Here is an 11,173-nt window from a genome sequence, read left to right on the forward strand (position 1 = left end):
TAAATGCCAGGGAAAATCCCTATAAATATATGAAATTAGACTGAGAAATTTTCATTAGATAAAATGCGAAAATCCTGTAACATATAATCAATATTATTGTCACGAAATTTATATTTCTTATCGCTGGTGTTTCCAAACACTTGTTCTTTTCCTCTTGACGAGAGTAATATGAACTAATCAAATGACACATTTCTTCTCTCTAAAGCAATATACATATCTATTATTAAGGCATTTAGCTCCGATGAGATCGTAGTGCTTGTCTAACTAACAATCTTTTGGTAATTTATAGTTAAAACTTCCTCTATGTTCTAGAAAATCTTAATTATTGCATCTTATCAGGTCACCTCTACTTGTCCTTGTTGCGTGACGACAGCAGCAAGCAAGTAAAATCATAAGAGAACATCAGCGGTGCGATTGCATAAATGCTTGCATAAAATTGTTCATTCGACAGGAGAGGAAAACACGACTGACTTGAGTGTAACTGATCATTTCTTCACTGATAAACTGATAATCAGTTTATCTGCGCGTGAGAGACGGGATGTGCTGCAGTTATCCTCATTGTGCTACAGCGTCAGCAGGTAAATGTGCATAAGGTCATAAGGTATAGCACAAAATGTGCACGCAAGTACAAAGATGGTAAATGTGCGTCAAGGACACAATTAGAGCCCGAGATATGCAGCTCCATTTCTTGAACGTACCCTGTTCCCAGAACTTGACCTTCGCAGCACATAGGAAAGTCGTATAGTTATGAGTGTCCACCGTTTTTTTATGTATCCTGCATCCTAATCTCAGAATCTTCGTCGTGGTTCTTCAATATATGAACAAGGAAAACGGAAAAGAATATTCTGTCTCTACAATTCTTGGCGTGATGATGACGAGAGTAATATGACGTTGACGGTATATATACATTATGTAGTGTTGTAGATATATATTATGTATAAAAGCTAGAAATGCATTAAGTGCCGTATTTTATTGCGTACTTCAAACTCTTATAAAACGATATCTTTATATCTTCTTATGATACCGAAGAATTGCTGCGTAAGGTGTTTCTGGCTTATACTAGATAGATTCCCTAATTATATAATAACTATCAATCTATTGTCACGCTAAACAACATATCTTTTACGCTAATACAACTGTCATTTATTCATGTTCAATATAATCACGCTGTTGCCACTGTTATCTATTCAGGATGTGACAATCAATTCATAGTGCCTTTTCTGCTGCGCAGTTTTGCGACCTGCATATGAAGTTAATTCTAAGTTCGGAAAATTCTTCTAAGTAAGTCGAAGCTTAGGAATCGAAGGTATTGAAAGACTATGTCTCTCACATACAGCATCTACGGCGGCTTCCCGCGTAAAATCTGTTGATGCTTTCTGTGGCAATAAACAGCCTCAGCTTAGGCTAAAGGTGTCTAACAACCCGATGCAATGCCAATTCTCGCTTTAGAGATCAGTGAAAAATACTATCAATACGAGAAACACCATAATAGAGAGATTGCGAAATTAAAATATTTTAGTCCCATAATATTATTATTATATCGTTTTCAAACTTGGGCTTTAACGACCCGTCATCCCATTACTTTTAAGTGATGTGGCCTCGGTCACCCCAGAACCATAACGAATGAAAGGCCAATGCTCTCGAGTCATCATAACAAAATTAAACAAAAGGAGTAGTTAAAGCGTTAATTTATTAATCCATCAATTTATTAATAATATTTACATGCCTCAGATATGAAGGCACCATGGGAATTTCCTTTGCTATTATTTTATATTGCGCAGCAGATTCATAACTCTTGCACGTGTCAAGCGAGATGGACCTCGTCACCTCAGGCTCAGATCGCAGCTGCTCTCCTGAGGAGAAGGTTGGTGGTGTCTGGCATCTGCTCCAGCCTATCAAATTTATAAATTAGGGGCGGTTCTCTCACAAATTTATAGATATATTAAAGATTTTCTTTACAAAATAAGAATATTTATGGCATGGCCACCTGTGTTTCAAAAAAAGAAACAATATTAACATAGTAAAAGCTTGGCATTTTTGAAACGTAATGCACTTGTGAGTGTAAGTTTGTTTTGAGAAAGAACTATATGCTTGTGTAGGTCACGACAAGGAGGAATTTCCGCTGTTCAGTCCAAGTCGTCGACAAGCTTGGGAAATCTTATTATTTTTTCCAACAGTTTTATGTATCATGTAACATAATTTCAATGAAAAACTTTTCTGACGACATTATTGATTATTTTTCTGCCAAGTTCTGCGCGCTAACTCATGCCGAATGCTATGCAGCAATAAATGGATCCTGAAAACTCGTTATCTATTGTCATCCGGTGACGAGCCTACTATAGTAAATAAGATTTGCTGGCGGATGTCTAGGAAATGTGTTGTTATGCGAGCAGTTCAGCGAGCAGTCCATTCTGTTCATAAGCTTTATTGTGTGCGAGTGGCTTGCAGAGCGTTGGAAGAACTTCGCAATTAACGGTAACTTTTCAAGAGTGATTTTATTATGGTTGTCAATTAGTGGTCATGTGATGTTGGGCACAACACTATAATATATTATGTTTGTCATGGGGTTATTATATGATGGTTGTCACATCGTGAATTGAATACAATCTATGTTATCAAAATTCGTTGGGCAGCCATTCCGGACCAACACTAGGTACTGTAAATGCCGGGGGTTGTTATTATTCGCGATTATTGGTTCAGGTTCAGCACATAAACATCGAAAATTAGATCGCGCAAACAAACGATTTTTTTTCAATGGATATTAGTCTGCCACGCATTCGCGCACTTATAGATAAAGCAAAAATAAATATTGTCAGCCATTTTACGGTATAAAACGAAAAGAAAGAACAATTGGCAACATTTGATTTGAGTAACCAGATACGCAGTGTAATATTACCATTTTAAATCAGGTATATGAGTACCGGTGAAAGATTGGTGTTTCGGAAAATTGCAATCAAGTTTGGTAAACGTTTATTGGTAACGATACAAAACACATTCATTCAAGGTTTTGTGAAGGAAGTTTTTTCTCTTGAATTTATTGTCATCGAATTCACCAGCCCGATGTTCGAGATCTTCTATTTTCCATTACCTTTGTTTGGTTTAACCAGACATGTTTACAGATGGGCTTGTATGAAGGATGGTATCGTCCACTCGGAGAGTTGGAGAACCATTCAGCCTACTTGTACGACAACCACAACTACGGCATTAGTTATGTTGTGCGCATTGCGACATCTCGACCAACCACCGAGGAAGATGTCAGAAGAGTGTTCACGCTCCTCTTCCGGTGGGTAACTGATTTATATACACACCACAAATCAATCCTCATCAAATTTTGAGATATGGTCAAATTTAAAGATTCTAAAATTTTAAGATTAAGTTCTTCATATGGTCAACAAATGAACTTGTTTCCCATTGATCACGTCCATGATTGATCGTATATCCTAGTTTTTCAAAAAGAATTTTATAATTTCAACCAACTAATAACAAAGCGAGAGGTTTTGCTTCAATCGTACTCTTCATGCCTGCAGGAAGACAATTAACTTACGCATGGTGCCAACCGAGCGCGATGGGCAGCTGTGGCTGAGAGAGATGAAGCACCATCAAGATATCGACTTACAGGTTGTTATAATGCTTTATAAACGGAGTTTATTCATACGTTTACTTTTAGAAACATACTATTACACTATTCAAGCAATTCCAAACAATGTCAAAAAGATACATAATATACAATATTTTCATTAAAGACAATGTGTAATACGAAAATGGATAAAAAAAGGACGAAAATGTCCTGTTCCCATTGTAAATATTCTCATACTCGTATGGTACTAAATCATGAAGAAGGTGACATAAGTTTTTTCAATTATCTTGTTATGCATATAAATTAATGTTGACATATTCGGGGTGTGGTAAGTTACGTTCCGTCTGAACGAATGAGGCTCAGCTCTGAAAAAAATAAGAAAATATATTTTAGAGATTTTCTAGTTAGTCAATATCTAGTTAGCTTTGCGTTCTCATGAACAGCCAATGAATATCAAATGAATCAAATTTTTGCCTATTGTTATACTGTATGTGATACTATAATGTTCTCAGTTTGGTACTCAGGTGAGTATTATTCTACATTTGTTTGGAGAATTGGCCAACTTATCAGATCTTTTGGTGTTGTTTGAAGTAATGATCATCTTAAAATATCTTTTGATGACCGAAAACATGGTGGCAGTTTTCAGCGATGTTGGATTCGCGCCTATGTAGCAAGCTCAAACTAGTGACTAGTCATTAACTAGTGTAAAAATATGTTATTCCGATCCACAGACGTTGCTGGATGTGGACGTGAAAGCTGTGTTCGAAGAAATGGCGAGTTACAAGTACAACATGAATGATGGGCCAGCGTGGGCCGTGCGTTTCCTTCCTCTTTCGCCCAAACATGATGACTACATCAGGCTAACGACCATGGAAAGCGCGGATAAAGAACTCATTACACTGCCTCACGTCTGCCACATTGTGATGAGCTTCCACCACAGCATAGCTGACGGTTACACTTGCGTGCGAATCATCCGACACGTCTTGATGCTTTTGAACGATGTCATCGAGGGGAACCCCATTGATGAGTCCCAGCAGTATGCACAAATGCTCGATATAACGAAGCAAAATGTAATTTTTGAAGAAATATATCGAGCATTCAGTGAAAATCCAGACCTTCTAAAAGCCCGTTCAAAGATGTTAGACACCTTTTTTCCGGATGCTCTTTTAAGCCAAGTCTATGAACATCCGTCCAAAACACTTCCTAAAATTGTAAGTCTACCGCGCATCTTAGACGGTATTACCACCACCAAGTTTGTGAAACGTTGCAAGGAAGAAGGCGTCACGGTTCACTCAAGCTTTTGCTCAGTGTTGGAGGCGAGTGTAGTTAAAGCTCTGCAAGATGCCAATTTGAGGCAGGAAACGCTACTTCAATGACGGTACAAATGCATACGGTACAGCTTTGGGAGTCTTGACGCTCACGACCGATGTTCCCAGAGACATATGTTCTAATTTTTGGAGTCATGTAAAAAAATTTCACCAGGATTTTGTGGATGAGTTGAACCGCATGAATAGCATGGAACTTAATATACTCATGGAATTAACAGGAAAGAATCCCCGATTCTTTATTGACTCGAAGGGAATTGATTCTCCTCCTCCAAAAATTGCGACTTATTCTACCAGTAACATGAGGGACGTTACAGATATCCTTTCTAACTTCGGCGAAAACGTCAATCTTCTTTTTTATGACCAGCTGACCGCGGTGCAAGCGTTACCCATCTTGTGGAGTAGCAACTTCCAGTCGCTCAACGGTCAACTCATGCACTCTCTGCAGTACAACACGCAGCTAATGGAGGAGGCCTTGGCCGTCAAAATTGTGGATTCCGCGTTCGAGATTTTGAAAGAGGTTGTTCAACAATCGTGAAGAGATTCTAGATCACTAATAAAGGGATTCTAGATCACTTGATTTTTATGACTTTTTTATTTATTTATTTTTTTAATTAACAGGATATTCGACAAACTGATAAACCTAAATCGACGTTCCGGCTAATGTTGCCTCCATAATTTTCGCGTGTTCAATTCTTGTATCTTATTTATAATCCTAATTGTAACTGATTTTTTATAAGCCGCACTTAATTTACTCTTGCAAGCAAGATTTATCTCTCCTCTAAATAAAGGTCCTCCTGCAAATTTTGTTAAAAAAAATTCGACACTCTGAGAAGACCACATATCAGAGATTGACACAGTAATTCCTGAATAAGTTGCGTCATAATCTGTCTCTCCAAAAAATAGTATATTATTATAGTTTCCTTTTTTCAATTTATGGATGTCATGTTTTTTACGCATAAAAGTCTTACGATCGGTTGTTCGTGGTGATAAAATGATTTATGTAACGAGAAATTGATCGGCTCCAAATATATTCATTGAGTTCGTTCAGATGTCAACTCCTTTACTTCCGCCCTGAATTGAGGCTTGAAAAAAAGACATTTGAATAATAGCCTGAATGTTACCTAGTCGAACAATGAAAAATTATGTAGGAAAAAGATTAATTTTTTATTTTTTAGTATCAGAAATCAAAATCAAACTAAAAAAATAAGTTCTAGAAGTAATAAAGAATTACTTCGTAAATTTACACTTTCCATTTATCAAAGTTGCGACTGTAATTTTCAGAAAGATAGTAAATAATTTGTCTTTAAAAATTACTTTTTAAAGACACTTCTAAAGAACTCAGTGGCTGCGATGTTACAAATGTGGAATAAATTTCTAATTTTATTATCAAATATATAAAAAAAATAATTTTTAAATTTTATTTTTAAAATTAAAATTATGTATAAAAACTATTTATTCTGTTAATTGAATTTAGGCGACGCAGGCGACATTTTCTCCAACTTGGTAGGAGTGAGTCAAATCGCGATTATAAGACATGTAGCAGACAAAAGTATTATTTCACATTTTTTAAATATTAGAAACAATTTTTTTATTTTAAAAATTATTTATCCTTTCAACTGATTCATGCATTGTCTCCAACTTTGCTCAAGTGTACCAAATTTCAGGATTGGACAGGTAGAAGTGAGTTAAATATCTATTATAAGATTTGTAGCAGACAAACAAGAAGTGAAATTAAAGAGAAGTGTTGCAAAAATTGCCCTATTTCCAATGGTTATTTCAAAATCTTTACCGATCCCTAAAAGTTCAAATAAGACCCCCGGACGAGTAATATGCAGCATTGAATATAAAGCAGCAGTGGTTCTAACTTCTGATTAGGTAAAAATGGTATACCAGTAAAATTGAGCCATGTTGCTTTGATTGTCTCCTAACCTATTTCTCGCATTCTCATAATATCCATTGAATAATAAGGAAATTTGCTAAGCGGAAATCACATAGTGGCTGCGATTAGGAGTCAATAATATTTTCTACCAAGAGTTTAGGAGAATAAGAGGCGAGCATTGCCCAGTTAGGTTGGCGCAAGAGCTGTGTTGTTTCCCAGTTTATAGCCGGCGTGGGGTCACAAGCAGTCGCTCTCCATTAGCCAAGTTACACAGTCCTCTTGTTACGCTTAGTTTAAACGATTATGTCAACGACTCATTTTTTTGTCATTAGGACATAGGATGAATAAAGAATTGACGCTTCCAATAGCTAAACGTCGTTTGGACTACACGAGTCCCTTCTTGTAGTCTATTAATTATTTCGCTTCGAACCTACAATACAAAATTGAGATGCGTGAGTTTTTTAACTTAAAGTGTCGCGTTTGCATGTTAAAGTGTCGCGTTTGCATGTTGCCACAGTGAAAATGATATTATCGTGAAAAAGTCTGTTGACAATGGAAATGGTAATAATACAATTATTCCCGATTTCAATAGGAACACATGTAATTGTAAACCAAAACGATATTATTCCTGCATGTACAATTATGATGCTCAACCGAATACGTAGCTAGTTTATTACAGTTCTTGTACAATTCTCAAGTTCGGTGAATATTTATCTATACTATGGAATTATACTATAAAATATAATTAGTATCACAAATTCTAGTAAACAATGATATTCACTGTTGTTTCGTGGTATGTGATTGATAACGAAAAATGTAGGTATAAACACTTAATTTTAATTTAATAATTTGAAATTTCATGCACTGCTGTGATGACCCATCCTAAATAATTGGGATAGCGAGCATTGCGATCAATTGAAATCTGTGAGAAGTTTTTGATTTAACTGAACGCATATTCTCTTTGTGGATAGTTTGTAACTAATCAATATTCGGCTATTCCTCATCGATGTCTTGCCGCTCATCCTTGAATAGTTGGCAAAGAAAACCAGTATTGAATTCGTTTGTCTAATTGACAGTGGGTGAGACCTCTATAGCAGGGCGCGTTTCGTTGACAGCCAAGAGAGGAAAGCGGACTTCCGAGAAAAAATGGTAGCAAACTTAAACTCCAGAACCGATTGTAAATCATTTTTATTTATCGCTTATCCTTTGATCTCGTTGATCATTCACTTCACTATTCGTAGAATAAAACTCATGGTTGAAGAGTAGTAGGCGGTGGCGCAGCAACCGGAGTCTCTGTCCTATCCCGCTGACGTTTTGTCGACGCGGTCTCAGCCATTTTGATCGCACTTGATTATGAGCCCCATACACTTCGACTGCGACTCGAGATTCTTTCTTTGCTCGCCTCCAAAACTACTAAATCCGCCAGAGTATGAGGCCTAATAAGCTGAGCCTAGCCAAATAAATTAGGGCTAAACAGGGCCTGCTTGCCGCACGGCTCTCACCGGCTGCCGCATGATTAGGCTCGTCATTTAATCTCTACATTTACGCCTAAGATTAATAGTGTGGTGCATCTGGTCATGGCTTACTCCAAAGTTATTAACGAGCCCCGATTCTCAGAGAATATTTATTAAAACGGATCGAGATATGCCGTATTTGTGTAACTGCGAAATAATAGTTTCAAGTGCGACCTGAACTTAGTAAAGGTAAGGTGGATAACATTTGAGCGTAATTTAAGAAGGAAGAGGTGAAAATAAGTGACAGCATCCCACACTCTAACAGTCTAACTCAAGGGTACAATTAAGGCGAGGGCGAAGAGAATGTTTTTGAAGTTAAAGACTGTATTCTTAGGGCAAGTTTGTAATGACTATTAAATATTATTACTGTTCATTTAAATAGTACAGGACAAGTCAGAGTATACACATATTTTAAAATGATTAGTCTTTTTAAAAATGAAGCACATCATGGATGAAATTTATACAAAAAATATTCTTTAGAGTTCAGAGTCGTTAGAGTTTAGAGTCGTCCGTAAAATTTACAAAAAAAATATTCTTTCGGGTTTAGAGTCGTCCCTCCATCTGACACTGGTCCGTCGCAGCCGACAAAATGGTGTTGACATCGACAAATTGCGAGTCTACACTGTCCCATCATTTGTGATTGAAGTATTATCGATCTTCTTTTGCCTGTTTTACGAGACTCGCCTGCATTCTAACAATAGAAACCCACAATTTGGCCAATGCCTGTGCAATTGTTCCTCATGCGTCGGGTAAAACTGTTGGATTTTGCAACTTCAGTACGCATTAATTTCGTCATTTTGCTACCCAATGAACTCGTAACTATGAACTTAAATGAACACATTCTAATTATCATTGCACAAAGAAACGTATGGTTTCCATATCTTTAGCTCCACCTGTTTTCAATAATTGTTACTGCAGAATGTGTACTGGGCATATATACGTTAACTTTCATTTCTTCCGTCAATTCGAAGTGTTTACATATTGAATTTAATATTCTTGTTCCAATGCGCTGTGCTACACATTTTTGTGATAATTTTTCGGCGAGCCCGTTTCAAATTAAAACATGAAGCTTTCTTCGAAACCTTTTTTTGCCATCAGTTGGGCAATGTTAGTTATTCACGCAATATACTGATACTGTTCGTATGGCGTTGTCAGATTTTTGAGTCCGTTTTGTACTCAGTTAGTGCGATAAACTATTAGTTTAAGAAACCTTTAAATTACGAACTCCACCAAATCAAAGCTGGTTTCTACGTCACTATAACAATAATGGTTTATATCCGCACTGCGCACTTCGCTTGCTCTGTTTGAAAATTTTTCTTTTGCTTCGACGCGCTAAGGCTTAAGATTGTCTACTCACTTGTAGGCCTAAATCCGGCATAACATCGAATTAGGAACCGACTCGATTGACACGCAATTGACTCCTAAGCCTCTTATTCATATTTATATTTGGAGGTCGTAATCATAATACTTATTTTTTCGCTTCATTTCCATTAGAAACAGTAACACGTCCGCTCCGAAATTTTTGATATCATTATATGGGGTCAAGTTTAATAGCAATCTAAGATGCAGAGTAGATAACAACTCCAAATTATGTGAACTTAAAACAGTTCATGACCTAATAAACTATTCATCATTATAAATTTTTGTGAGTACAGAGGAAGCGTTACTACAATTCTAAGTCATAATCCTGTAAAATTGTGCATGACGAGTGCTTGACACAATTCAAACTGGTAAAGAGAATAGTCGTATAAAACTTAGAGCAAAGAAATTCCACTATGTGGCCACTAACGCATCCTCCAATCAAACAAATAAGTTAAGAGAGAGAGAGAGAGAGAGAGAGAGAGTGAGAAAAAAATATCAGACAAGTAATGAATTGTCCTAAAATTACATTTACTCGTGTTTTGGTCACAATGGAAACATTCTCTGCAAAGACTACTTCTGTATCAATAATTTGTTGGTACAAGTCTACAATAATTTCGTTACACAATATTTCTTCACTTTCAGCGTTCTTATCGGAAATGCGATCTTGAGACAACTAGGATAACCACGCTTGGAAGAAAGCCTTCTTTTGGTTCAGTTATGAGTAAATTTGCATCCAAATTACTAGAAAATTCAAACAACATTAATCACACTTCATTACCTTCAAATTAAATGGCATATAAAATAAGTTTTACCATCGAACAAATTTGTCAATCATTTCAGTACTATTCGTACGGGTAAAGAAATTATCTATATTGAAGCTGCCACTGATGTGCAGCAGATCCAGCAGCAGATGTTCAAGTGCCGCCCACTTGGGCCAACTGCAGGGCTCCCAGCGCTGGGTTTTTCCACCCAGATCTGGGTTTTTTGGCCGTCACCTGGGTGTCTGGGTGGATTTTTCTTTTAAGTGGCAAAATATGGGTTTTTTCGTTAAGGAAGTTAATTTTAGCCAATAATATAATTGAAATATTCTCAATGCCTTAAATTTGTTTATGCAGTCAATACATAATGAATGGAGCAACGATCTAACCGTCAGACTGTATATTTTCCCTAGCTGAGAGATGGTACTGGTATTGTATGCGTTCATTACCAGTATTGAACGCGTTCATTACCAGTCAAAGCAACGGTTCCTAACTTCTCGGCGCACACTGCACAGTACCGCGCTCGCTATTGACAAGTGACAGGTTATAGTTGTGTCGTGCGTTACGTTGAGCTTACTGTTGCTTTTGTACCTTTGAACATTGATCGTTTTAAACATTGAGTTTCAATCAGAAAATTTCAGACTTCATGCGTTATATTCTATGGTGTATTCTGACTAAAATGACATTTTGAGTTAATTCATCAGAGAAGAGGCAATTCAATCCACAAGTGCTTCATATATTGATCCAAGTGATAA

The 11,173-nt window shown here is 36.7% G+C and overlaps 1 non-coding gene across 1 annotated transcript; it reads left to right on the forward strand.

Annotated features, from left to right (window-relative positions):
- Positions 1-1,738: 1,738 nt before the first annotated feature.
- LOC108667128 lies at positions 1,739-5,952 on the forward strand. Its single transcript, XR_007157158.1, has 4 exons — positions 1,739-1,864; positions 3,120-3,283; positions 3,528-3,618; positions 4,309-5,952. It is a non-coding gene; the product is annotated as an uncharacterized LOC108667128 (transcript).
- The last annotated feature ends 5,221 nt before the right edge of the window (positions 5,953-11,173 follow it).

Source organism: Hyalella azteca, unplaced genomic scaffold (genome assembly GCF_000764305.2).
Source record: "Hyalella azteca isolate HAZT.00-mixed unplaced genomic scaffold, Hazt_2.0.2 contig15351, whole genome shotgun sequence".
Taxonomy (NCBI): domain Eukaryota; kingdom Metazoa; phylum Arthropoda; class Malacostraca; order Amphipoda; family Hyalellidae; genus Hyalella; species Hyalella azteca.